At 46.9% G+C, this 13566-nt stretch overlaps 1 long non-coding RNA gene across 1 annotated transcript; it reads right to left on the reverse strand.

Annotated features, from left to right (window-relative positions):
- Positions 1 to 356: 356 nt before the first annotated feature.
- LOC125625441 (uncharacterized) lies at positions 357 to 8467 on the reverse strand. The gene is made up of 3 exons (XR_012666245.1): positions 8314 to 8467; positions 5765 to 7344; positions 357 to 2852 (listed from the first exon to the last, which is right to left on the reverse strand). It is a non-coding gene; the product is annotated as an uncharacterized LOC125625441 (long non-coding RNA).
- Between the last annotated feature and the right edge of the window lie 5099 nt (positions 8468 to 13566).

Below are 13566 nucleotides of genomic sequence, written 5' to 3' on the forward strand. Positions count from 1 at the left end.
TACTTCCAGAGAACATAGTATTCAAGACACACTCCTTGTTTCCAGGGAACGTTGTACTCATAATATATCTCTCCTTCCCAGAAGGAACGGTGTTCAGGACACACCTCTTGTTCCCGGGGGAGTACTATTGATGACACAACTCTTGTTTCCAGAGGGGACGGTATTGAGGACACACCTCTTGTTCCCACTAGGAGTAGTAATGATGACACACCCCTTATTTCCAGGAGTATCACCAATGATGACACACCCCTTGTTCCCAGGAGTACTATTGTTGCCGGCACCCAGTGCCAAGAGGCTAAACAACAGCTGAAGTTGGCTTGTTACCCGGTGTGCTACACCCAATAATTACAATGGGGTGGAGAAGCAGAAAAGTTTATTTGAAGCTTCAAAAACGTACAGGGAGATTTGAATCTCAAATCCTGTACACAGAGCAGGAAGTTACACAGGCTTTTATACATCCTTTTTTTTAGCATACTTATTTAATAGCAAGCTGCCCCAAGTATTTATATAGCCAGCCAATTCAGTTCCCAGGTAGTTCCCTGATTCTTTGTATTATTTGTTAAACTATACATAAAGCTGCTTTATTTAGCATTGTTTTTCCATATTTGCCCTGTGTGGCCTTGCTTAGTTTCAGGCAATCTGACTTCATGGCATATTGTTGCAGATCCTCAGCATAACTGCTGTGTGCGCCTCCAGGCGGGGGGGCCAAGGACACTTGGGCCTAGTACGCAGAGCTGCTGCGAGTGCCTCCACGCAAGGGGGGGGGGGGCCAAGGACACCGGGGCCTAGTGCGAGGGGGCTTCATCGACACTCATGGTCTTCCATCCCCTCGAGTTACCTAGTGGCCATGCCCCAGTGTCCTCAACAACTCCCCCCTTTGAGAACACTCAACAACCTTGGCTCTGAGTTTTTTTACTTGGGCTACTTATTTTTTTACAATAGGACTTCGCATAAGCATTTTGTGATAGCCCTGAAGAGAACGACTTATTAACTTTTGCAAAAGGGCCTTAACACATAATACTGCACAGCATAATACCGGTAATACAAGCAATACAGGAAAGAGAAGTTTCAATAGCAGGCTAAATAAACCACCAAGCCAAGACGACAAACCCCAGCCTGAAAACAAGGTTTGCAACCAATTGTTCTCTGGGGCAGTATAGGCAACCTGTGCTCCGGCTCGGGCATGGGCCTCAGCCTGTACCACCTTTTTATAGATTGTATAACCGCTATTATTTACATATACATAATATTGGGGCCCGAGGAGGGCACAAACCCCTTTTTGGGATGCCAAGAGATAGTCCAAAGCCAGCCTGTTTTGGAGGGAAAACGTTTTGAGCTGCTGTACCTTTTTATTTAATGTTTTTATTGCTGACCCTAAATTACTAACCGAGTTTTTTAACTTTAAGGCCACCTTTTTAAGTACCATTTGCAGCCTTATACTATAGCGGCCTATGCATGCCATGGCTGGCCCGGTAAACAGTGGCGCTATTCCCAGTACAGAGCACCCTACAAGCTTCTTGGTTGTGAGGGGATTTTTTATATTGCCCTTCAATGCCGTAGTCAGTTGCCGCAGGGTTTTTTTTTGTGACTTAACAGAGGTGTCTTGGGCATTTTTAATTTTTTTTTTTGGGCAGTGTGGCAGTTATTGACAGATGAGGAACTCCATGAGCTATATAACAGCTACCTGTCCAGTTGGCTGGCAGCACCTTGTAAGCCTTTTGGCCACATATAAAATAGTGACCCTGTAGGGCCCAGTAAGGACTGTTTTTTAAGGGGATTTCTGGGATATTTAAGGCTGCTTTGGCTGCTTTTTTAAACAATTCATATGCCCCTAAGGGGGCATCTTATTTTTTTTGATTGGGGACAAGTGGGGGCGTTTTTAATTGTGCCGTTTAAATTATACTTGCCATAGGGACCATTACAAACCCACCATTGGCTTGCTACATTGGAGATATTAACTGGACTGCAAGTTATATTTCCAAACCTTTTTTTCTGTGGTAAGAGTATTGTAAGAGTTTCTTTAAAAGGGGAGGAACCATTACACCCACACTGTTGGCCTCCCCTTTTGGTTTTTATTTAATACCCATCAGCCCACTGTGTAATAACACAGGAGCTTTTTCCCACAGGACGCTCATAGTGATTAGATTGGTTTTAGGTAAAACATAACACTTCCTTAGCGAGTACTGCAACTGAATACTTCTGGTCCTGATAGGTGGCTTGCTGTAAAGAGGTCTTATTCCAGAACGGCGAGTCCGTTCTTTTCTGCTTTTTGGTGGTGGCTAATTCTGCTAGGGTCAAGGGCACCATGTCAAGGGGCATTCCTGTTTTTGGGGGACAGTGGAGTTGGAGTACATACCCAGCAATCAGTCTGGTTTGTTAAATTAGCAACATGGTGCGCAAGCGAAACAAAGGAGTTATGCTCCCGATATGCACACTTTGGAAATCCCAATACAGAGAATAACAATGTTACCCAATTAATTATTACCAGAGTCTTCCCAACCCAGGGTCTCCAGTACCTGGGTGGGCCCATTTTAGCATTAAGGTGCCTGCTATTTGTGTTTTTTAAACAGTAGCTTTAGCCCGAGATCGTCACTAGATGAGGAGTCAGCAGGTTGGACGGTCCACTGTTCTGCTGACGAGGGGCGGGTACTGCCTTCAGACGAGAGTGATGGATCCAGTTCTTGTGTCCCTCGATTTTTGCCACTGTATGGGAGATCAGCAGGACGGTATAGGGTCCTTTCCACTTTTCCTGGAGAGGCTCGTTTTTCCAGGTGCGAACAAGCACAGGGTCACCGGGCTGTAAGGAGTGAATGGGAGAGTCCAAGGGGAGAGGCTGGGAATCCTTGGTATACCTGTGAAGAGACAAGAGAACAGCAGACAGGGAACACATATACTGTGACAAAAAAACATTACCCAACTCCCATTCCCCTGACAGAACCGGGGTGCCATTCATAGGCCATGCCCTTCCAAACATAATTTTAAAGGGACTGAGCCCTAATCTACCCTTTGGGAGAACGGGGATACGGAGAAGGACGAGGGGCAAAGCATCAGGCCATCGCAGTGAGGCTTCTTGGCACACTTCTGAGAGATGCCGTTTAAGGGTCTGATTGGTACGCTCCACTACCCCACTGGCTTGCGGTTTCCAGGGCGTATGGAGTTTCCAGGGGATCTGTAAGGCGTGTGAGATGCTTTGAATGATTTCTGATGTGAAGTGTGTCCCGTTGTCAAATTTCATCCACAGGGGGAGTCCAAAGCGAGGAATGATCTTCTTAACAAACTTGAGGGCCACTGTTTTGGCAGTGCAATTACAGCATGGGAAGGCTTCTGGCCATCCGCTGAACCGATCCACTATAACTAGGAGATATTTGAACCCTTGGGTCCGGGGAAACTCAGTAAAGTCTATTTGCCACACTTGTCCGGGGCCCGGAGTGGGTTCTAGGGCAGCTGATGGCACAGGATGTCCCGGTCGGGGGTTATTCTTTTGGCAGACTAAGCAGTCCGCTTGTACCTGGGCAGCCAGGGGTCGGAGTCCGGAAGTGATAAAATATTTTCCCATTAGTTGGATAAGTGCTTCCCTGCCAGCATGAGTGGTTTGATGTAGTTTCTGCAGCACTGGCCGGATTAGGCCCTTTGGTAAGAGGACCTTCCCTTCTGGGGAATGGAGCCATCTCTCCTTTTCCCGGAGATTGAGTTTGTCAGTTAGCTGTCTCTCCTCCCCAGAGTACTGAGGGGTTGGAAGCTCCCCTACTGATGGGATAAGGGCATGCATATGGGCGTTCTCAGTCTGAGGGGATGGCAGGGTGGCAGCATGCTTTGCCTCTCTATCTGCCCGGGCGTTACCTTTGGCCACATCTTGATTCTTCCTTTGATGGGCTTTACAATGTACCACCGCCACTTCCGAGGGGAGTTGTACAGCTTCTAGGAGCCGGAGGATTTGGGGCCCGTACTTGACTGGGGAGCCTTGGGCTGTCAGCATTCCCCTTTGCTTCCATAGGCCAGCATGAGCATGCAGCACACCAAAAGCATACTTTGAATTAGTAAAAATGTTGACCCGCTTTCCTTTTGACAGTTCAAGTGTACGGGTCAGGGCTATCAGTTCGGCAAGCTGGGCAGAGGTCCCAGCAGGCAAACCTTCAGCTTCCACAGTGTCATGGAGGGTCACAACAGCGTAACCCGCCCTCCTTTGCCCATCTATTACAGTACTGCTACCATCAGTGTACCACTCATAATCTGCATTTGGGAGGGGTACATCCTTTAAATCCGGACGGCTGGAGTACTGGACATCTATGATCTCTAAACAGTCATGTTTCTGTTCCTCTGTTTCTGGCAAGAGGGTGGCTGGGTTAAGGGAGGGGCAAGGCTGTAAGGTGACTTCAGAGTTCTCTAACAGCTTAGCCTGGTACCGAGCAATCCGAGCCTGGGTGACCCAAAGCCCTCCCTTTGCATCCAATAAGGCTTGGACCATATGGGGAGTATAGATTTGCATAACCCCTTCCAATGTTAGCTTCTCGGCTTCCTCAAGCAATAGGGCAGTAGCTGCGACCGCCCGTAAACATGCCGGCCAACCCTTTGCAACCTGATCCAATTGCTTAGAAAAATAAGCCACGGGACGTCTCCATGCTCCTAACAGCTGTGTGAGCACTCCTAGGGCCACCCCCCTTCGTTCATGTACATACAACTGAAACGTCTTAGAGAGATCTGGCAGGTCCAGAGCTGGGGCGTCCATCAATTTTCTTTTCAGGATTTTAAATGCCCTATCAGCCTCTGGGGTCCAATAGAAGGGGTCATGATCCGCTCCTTTTACACAGTCGTACAGGGGTTTAGCCCACAGTCCAAACTCTGGGATCCATATCCTGCAAAAGCCTGCCATACCCGGAAATGCCCTGAGCCGCTTACAATTATTTGGAGAGGAACTTGACAGATAGATTCCTTTCTTCCTTTTTTTTTTTGCTTGAACGCTGACGCTCCCCTTGCCTTAGCTATAACCTGATCCCTCTCCACCTCAGACAACAGGGTTCTCAGGAGGATATTACAGTCGTCTCAATCGGCTTGAGACTACTGAAGACTGAAATAAACCTGCTTGCGTTCGTTGAGAATTCCCCAGCCTGTGTTTTAAAAGCTGCTAAGTCTATTGGATTGAATGGCACATGGGTGTAAACTTGCATAGTGGTAGCCTGACGTCTGTCTGCCCCTGGGCAAGCCACAACAGTCTCGGTAAGCAAAGGATAGAGTACCATCGAGGGGGCAATCTCTGTAACCCCGAGGCATCCTACCCTTATACGGTGGGGGTGTGGGGGCCGAAGGGGACACCGGCTCTGCCATTACAGTGGGGGTGGGGGTCTGGGGACTAACATTAGCTACTACCGAACCAGTCGGAGTCAAATTACAACTTTGCAGAATTACAGCTCTGTTCTATTCCTTAAAGCCATAAACGCTTGTGCATACAAATATTCATTCCATTTACCCATTCACTGACAAAACAAAACTAATTGGAGGATCGTGTTGTAATTAATTGACCCTCCTGGTGGCCACCACTCCTGGTCCTCTAGTTGATATTGAGGCCAGTCAACTGTACAGAATTGTTTTAATTGGCTCTTAGTCATTGGATTCGCACCAAATACCTTCTAGTTTGCTAGAATGCACTCTAGGGGCATACACCGTGCCCTAACCCCTGAGCTCTGTCCCTGTCCCATACCTACAGGGTAACTCTGGGCGTCCCCAGGTTCCAACAGAGCATACAATCCGGATTTTAAAAGGTTCCTACCTTATCCAAGGGACCGGTTCTTCACCGTGGCCTGCAGCTGCTCCTCCCCCATGTCTAAGGGACCGGTTCTTCACCGCCGTAGACAACTGCTTCTCCACTATATGAGTGCGTTGCACCGTTGTGCCCTCTGGGGTCGATCAAATTGCGTCTCCTTCGAGGCCCCGATGAACTCACCGGTGCGCGCTGGGCGTCGGTTCTCGCCGCAATCCTCGACCTCCAGGAAGGGTCCGGGCAAGGCTAAATTGCAGCCTCGTCGCCCACCCAGGGACGCCAAAAGCTGTTGCCGGCACCCAGTGCCGAGAGGCTGAACAACAGCTTGAGTTGGTTCGTTACCCGGTGTGCTACACCCAATAATTACAACGGGGTGGAGAAGCAGAAAAGTTTATTTAAAGCTTCAAAAAGGCACAGGGAGATTTGAATCTCAAATCCTGTACACAGAGCAGGAAGTTACACAGGCTTTTATACATCCTTTTTTTTAGCATACTTATTTAATAGCAAGCTGCCCCAAGTATTTATATAGCCAGCCAATTCAGTTCCCAGCTAGTTCCCTAATTCTTTGTATTATTTGTTAAACTATACATAAAGCTGCTTTATTTAGCATTGTTTTTCCATATTTGCCCTGTGTGGCCTTGCTTAGTTTCAGCCAGTCTAACTTCACAGCATATTGTTGCAGATCCTCAGCATAACTGCTGTGTGTGCCTCCAGGCGGGGGGGCCAAGGACACTTGGGCCTATTACGCAGAGCTGCTGCGATTGCCTCCAGGCAGGAGGGGGGGCCAAGAACACCGGGGCCTAATGCGAGGGGGCTTCATTGACACTCGTGGTCTTCCATCCGCTCGACTTACCTAGTGGCCATGCCCCAGTGTCCCCAACACTATTGATGACACACCTCTTGTTTCCAGAGGAGACAGTATTCATGGCACACTTCTTATTTCTGGAGGACACTGTACTCATAACACATCTCTTGCTGCTAGAAAGGACAGTATGCTGGACATAGCTCTCGTTCTCAGGAGAACTATTAATGACTTACCCCTTCTTTCTACAGGGGACACTATTTGAAACTCACCCCTTCTTTCTGGAGGGGACACTATTCAGGATAAACCCCTTATTCCCAGAGGAGACTGTATTCAGAACACACCTCTCTAGAGGGAACAGTCTTCGGAACATACTTCTTGGTCCCGGTGGGGACAGTATTCGTGACACACCACTTGTTTTTACGAGAAGTATTATTGATAAAACACCCCTTCTTTCTGTGAGAGGACAGTATTTGTTACACACCTCTCCTTTCCAGAGAGGACTGTATTCAGGACCCACCTCTTGTTCCCAGAGTGAGCACTATTGATGACACACTTCTTGTTTCAGGGGGGCACAATATTCGGGACACACCCCTTGTTCCCAGAGGAGACAGTATTCAGAACACACCTCTCGGTCCCACTGGGGACAGTAATTGTGACACACCTCTTGTTCCCAGGAGTACTATTGATGACACCCCTCTTGTTTCAGGGGGGACACTATTCAGGACACACCTCTTGTTCTCAAGAGCTGTACTATTAATCACACCTGTAGTTTCCATGAGTAATACTGTTAATGATAAAAAGAAAAGGAGGACTTGTGGCACCTTAGAGACTAACAAATGTATTAGAGCATAAGCTTTCGTGAGCTGCGGCCAATGAAGTGAGCTGTAGCTCACAAAAGCTTATGCTCCAATACATTTGTTAGTCTCTAAGGTGCCACAAGTACTCCCTTTCTTTTTACAGATACAGACTTACACAGCTGCTACTCTGAAACCTGTCATTATTAATGATACACCCCTTCTTTCGGGAAGGGACACTATTCTAGACACGTTTCAGAGTAACAGCCATGTTAGTCTGTATTCGCAAAAAGAAAAGGAGTACTTGTGGCACCTTAGAGACTAACCAATTTACTTGAGCATAAGCTTACGTGAGCTACAGCTCACTTCATCGGATGCATACTGTGGAAAGTTTAGAAGATCTTATTATATACACACAAAGCATGAAAAAATACCTCCTCCCACCCCACTCTCCTGCTGGTAATAGCTTATCTAAAGTGATCACTCTCCTTACAATGTGTATGATAATCAAGTTGGGCCATTTCCAACACAAATCTAGGTTTTCTCACACACACACCCCCCCCCCCACACACACACACAAACTCACTCTCCTGCTGGTAATAGCTTATCCAAAGTGACCACTCTCCTTACATTGTGTATGATAATCAAGGTGGGCCATTTCCAGCACAAATCCAGGATTTAACAAGAACGTCGGGGGGGGGGAGGAAAAAACAAGGGGAAATAGGCTACCTTGCATAATGACTAAGCCACTCCCAGTCTCTATTCAAGCCCAAGTTAATTGTATCCAATTTGCAAATGAATTCCAATTCTAGACACATCTCTTGTTCCCAGAGGGGACTGTGTTCAGCACACACCTCAAGGTCCCAGTGGGGACAGTCTGTGTGTCACACTTCTGGTTTCTGCAGGATCAGTATACATGACACACCCCTTGTTTAATGGGAGAGGGGGACAGTATTCACGTCACACCTCTTGGTTCCACAGAGGACAGCATGCATATCACACCTCATTTCCAGGAGGAGTACTATTGGTAACACACCCTTTGTTTCTGGAAGGGAGAGTATTTGTCACACACATCTTCTTTCTGGAGGGCACAGTATTCGTGACACACCCCTTGTTCCTAGAGGAGACAGACTTTGTGTCACACTTCTTGTTTCCAGGAGAAGTACTATTGATGACGCACCCCTTGTTTTTGGAGGGGACAGTATTCCTGACTCACCCCCATCTTTCCAGGTGGAATGCTATTGACAACATATCCCTGGGGTTCCCAAGCCTGCATGAGACATTTTTTCACTGAGGGAATGTGACCGAGAAGACATTGAACATATCTTGTCACAGGAAGAATTATATTGGGGAAAATTAAAATCACACCATCTGCAAAGCAGACTGCTACAGCAGGGAATTAAACTACTTCCTGTTTCTGAAGAAGACTAACAAAACACACCATATTTTGTATTATACATAAAATGTTACTGAGTAACCGTAGATCATTATTGATTTCTGAGAGGACAGCAGGATACTATTTGAGTGTTGCTATTAATATTTACTCCAGAAACAAGATGGCTGGGGCTGCACCCCAATACACAAAGTTTCTAATAGCTGCAGCCCTCGCACACATTTGAATCCTGCATGGAGAAACGCACTCTCTAACTGATTGCCTCCCATACGTGCCCCTCCTGGACTAGGGCAACCTCTCAGATCTAGGTTTCAGAGTAGCAGCCATGTTAGTCTGTATTCGGAAAAAGAAAAGGAGTACTTGTGGCACCCTAGAGACTAACCAATTTATTTGAGCATAAGCTTTCATGAGCTACAGCTCACTTCATCGGATGCATTCAGTGGAAAATACAGCGAGAGTTATATACACACAGAACACGAAAAAATGGGTGTTATACACACTGTAAGGAGAGTGATCACTTAAGATGAGCTAATATCAGCAGGAGAGTGGGGGGGGAGGGCGGGGAAGAAAATCTTTTGTAGTGATAATCAAGGTGGGCCATTTCCAGCAGTTAACAGGAACGTCTGAGGAACAGTGGGGGATTGGGGGGGGGAAACTAAACATGGGGAAATAGTTTTACTTTGTGTAATGACCCATCCACTCCCAGTCTCTAGTCAAGCCTAAGTTAATTGTATCCAGTTTGCAAATTAATTCCAATTCAGCAGTCTCTCGTTGGAGTCTGTTTTTGAAGTCTTTTTTTGTAATATTGCGACTTTTAGGTCTGTAATCGAGTGACCAGAGAGATTGAAGTATTCTCCGACTGGTTTTTGAATGTTATAATTCTTGACATCTGATTTGTGTCCATTTATTCTTTTACGTAGAGACTGTCCAGTTTGGCCAATGTACATGGCAGAGGGGCATTGCTGGCACATGATGGCATATATCACATTGGTAGATGTGCAGGTGAACGAGCCTCTGATAGTGTGGCTGATGTGATTAGGCCCTATGATGGTGTCCCCTGAATAGATATGTGGACACAGTTGGCAACGGGCTTTGTTGCAAGGATAGGTTCCTCGGTTAGTGGTTCTGTTGTGTGGTTGCTGGTGAGTATTTGCTTCAGCTTGGGAGGTGGTGTCTGTAGGCAAGGACTGGCCTGTCTCCCAAGATTTGTGAGAGTGATGGGTCATCCTTCAGGATAGGTTGTAGATCCTTGATGATGCGTTGGAGAGGTTTTAGTTGGGGGCTGAAGGTGATGGCTAGTGGCGTTCTGTTGTTTTCTTTGTTGGGCCTGTCCTGTCGTAGGTGACTTCTGGGTACTCTTCTGGCTCTGTCCATCTGTTTCTTCACTTCAGCAGGTGGGTATTGTAGTTGTAAGAATGCTTGATAAGAGATCTTGTAGGTGTTTGTCTCTGTCTGAGGGGTTGGAGCAAATGCAGTTGTATCGTAGAGCTTGGCTGTAGACGATGGATCGTGTGGTATGGTCTAGGTGAAAGCTGGAGGCATGTAGGTAGAAATAGCGGTCAGTGGGTTTCTGGTATAGGGTGGTGTTTATGTGACCGTCGTTTGTTAGCACCAGAGTGTCCAGGAAGTGGATCTCTTGTGTGGACTGGTCCAGGCTGAGGCTGATGGTGGGATGGTGTTAAGGAAAAGTTAGCAAATGTGACTCCATTTTGGTTTGGGGCCCACCATTGTCTAAAAGCAAGCACATCATGCACCAGGAGGAGTGTTTCTTAGATACTGCATTCCCGTGAAAATCCTCCCCCCACGCCTTGTTTCCAGCCTGTTTTAACTTCCGGTTTCTGTTCTTTGTCTGTTCTTAACTCCCTGCCTCCTGGCCTTGATGTGGGCTTCCCATCCTGATAAGAAAAGTTACTGATGCATTGCTTTAGGACCATGTAATGTAGCTGAAGTAATGTTTTAGCATGGGGAATGTACCTAGCAGGGATAGGTGGTTGATAAGCGAAGGGTTTGTCTATTGGCTAAGGTTTCCAATGCACGAGGGCAACATGCTTTGCTAAAATGTATATAATCTTTGTATAACCTGCATGTGGGGTCCCCTCCTGATTAGCAGGGGGGCACCACGCTCGAGTGTAATAAACTTAGTATCTTTGGGAACTCTGCAGTTGTGGACTTTGTTCATGTGCTTCAGCCTAGACTCGAACTGTGCGTGACCTGTCGGGTATAATTCGCAGCAGTTCCTGTGCGTGACCTGTCGGGTATAATTCATAACAGATGTCAGAGGAACAGCCGTGTTAGTCTGTATTCGCAAAAAGAAAAGGAGTACTTGTGGCACCTTAGAGACTAACCAATTTATTTGAGCATGAGCTTTCGTGAGCCACGGCTCACGAAAGCTCATGCTCAAATAAATTGGTTAGTCTCTAAGGTGCCACAAGTACTCCTTTTCTCATAACAGATGGAAATTGTTGAAATCATGGTGGAATTCCTCAAGGGCTTCTTTTCCATGGGTCCAGATGATGAAGATGTCATCAATGTAGCGCAAGTAGAGTAGGGGCTTTAGGGGACGAGAGCTGAGGAAGCGTTGTTCTAAGTCAGCCATAAAAATGTTGGCATACTGTGGGGCCATGCGGGTACCCATAGCAGTGTCGCTGATCTGAAGGTATACATTGTCCCCAAATGTGAAATAGTTATGGGTGAGGACAAAGTCATGAAGTTCAGCTTCCAGGTTTGCCGTGACATTATCGGGGATACTGTTCCTGACGGCCTGTAGTCCATCTTTGTGTGGGATGTTGGTGTAGAGGGCTACTACATCCACAGTGGCCAGGATGGTGTTTTCAGGAAGATCACCGATGGATTGTAGTTTCCTCAGGAAGTCAGTGGTGTCTCGAAGATAGCTGGGAGTGCTGGTAGCGTAGGGCCTGAGGAGGGAGTCTACATAGCCAGACAATCCTGCTGTCAGGGTGCCAATGCCTGAGATGATGGGGCATCCAGGATTTCCAGGGTTATGGATCTTGGGTAGCAGATAGAATACCCCAGGTCGGGTTCCAGGGGTGTGTCTGTGCGGATTTGTGCTTGTTCTTTTTCAGGGAGTTTCTTGAGCAAATGCTGTAGTTTCTTTTGGTAACCCTCAGTGGGATCAGAGGGTAATGGCTTGTAGAAAGTGGTGTTGGAGAGCTGCCGAGCAGCCTCTTGTTCATATTCCGACCTATTCGTGATGACGACAGCACCTCCTTTGTCAGCCTTTTTGATTATGATTTTAGAGTTGTTTCTGAGGCTGTGGATGGCATTGTGTTCCGCACGGCTGAGGTTATGGGGCAAGTGATGCTGCTTTTCTACAATTTTAGCCCGTGCATGTCAGCGGAAGCACTCTATGTAGAAGTCCAGTCTGTTGTTTTGACCTTCAGGAGGAGTCCACCTAGAATCCTTCTTTTTGTAGTCTTGGTAGGAAGGTCTCTGTGGATTAGTATGTTGTTCAGAGGTGTGTTGGAAATATTCCTTGAGTTGGAGACGTCAAAAATAGGATTCTAGGTCACCACAGAACTGTATCGTGTTCGTGGGGGTGGAGGGGCAGAAGGAGAGACCCCGAGATAGGATAGATTCTTCTGCTGGGCTAAGAGTATAGTTGGATAGATTAACAATATTACTGGGTGGGTTAAGGGAACCATTGCTGTGGCCTCTTGTGGCATGTAGTAGTTTAGATAGTTTAGTGTCCTTTTTCTTTTGTAGAGAAGCAAAGTGTGCGTTGTTAATGGCTTGTCTAGTTTTTGTAGAGTCCAGCCAGGGGCCAGCTGTGAGCTGTCCTCTTTCCCCAACTCCCAAAGCCTCTAAACAAGCAGTTACGGGGAAAAAAACAAACCCTCCCCATTATGAGCTTGTGTGAAAAACTCATGTCCCCAAAAACCATCTCCTTGGACTAGAAAATGTTCCTCATTCCATCACTAGTGTTCCCTACCCACCCAATGAAAATTGTTTCTCTTCCATATAAACAGGAAGTAGCCCTCCTCCCATAACCACATTTATCCCCAGCTTTTAAGTGCCGTACGTTCCATCAATAGTAACCTGTCTGAACATAAAATGCCCCAAGTCCCATCAAGGGTGTATTCCATGAAAAACAAGCAACACCCCAAATCCACTGTATACTGTCCCCCACAGAAACAAGAAATAGCCCACATACTAATCAAAGTGAGCCCCAGTGACGTTCCCAAGGGTAGAACCTGAACCGCTCAACTCCTATGTCCCTTTAACTCTGCTCTGCTACACTCTGCTCAAACACATACATGAACATGTACAGTCGCTCCCGGCCGCTCATGAACAATGTTGTTACGAATTATACCTGATAGGACACGCACACAACTGCTGTGAATTATACCTGGTAGGTCACGCACACAAATGCTGCGAATTATACCTGATAGGTCACGCACAGTTCGAATCTAGGCTGAGGCACATGAACAAAGTCCACAACTGCAGAGTTCCCAAAAAAACACCAAGTTTATTACGCTCAAGTGTGGTGCCCCCCTGCTAGCCAGGAGGGGACCCCGAATACAGATTATACAAAGGTTATATACCTCTTAGCAAAGCATGTTGCCCTCGTGCATTGGAAACCTTAGCCAATAAACAAACCCTTTTCTTATCTACCACCTACCCCTGCTTGGTGCATTCCTCGTGCTAAACTCGTATGTTAATTACACAGCATGGTCCTAAAGCAATGCATCAGTAACTTTTATTATCAGGATGGGAGGCCTCACATCAAAGGCCAGGAGATAGGGAGTTAGGGACAGACAAAGAACAGATACCGGGAGTCAAGGCAGGCTGGAGACAAGGA

This window comes from Caretta caretta, chromosome 28, assembly GCF_965140235.1.
Source record: "Caretta caretta isolate rCarCar2 chromosome 28, rCarCar1.hap1, whole genome shotgun sequence".
NCBI lineage: Eukaryota > Metazoa > Chordata > Testudines > Cheloniidae > Caretta > Caretta caretta.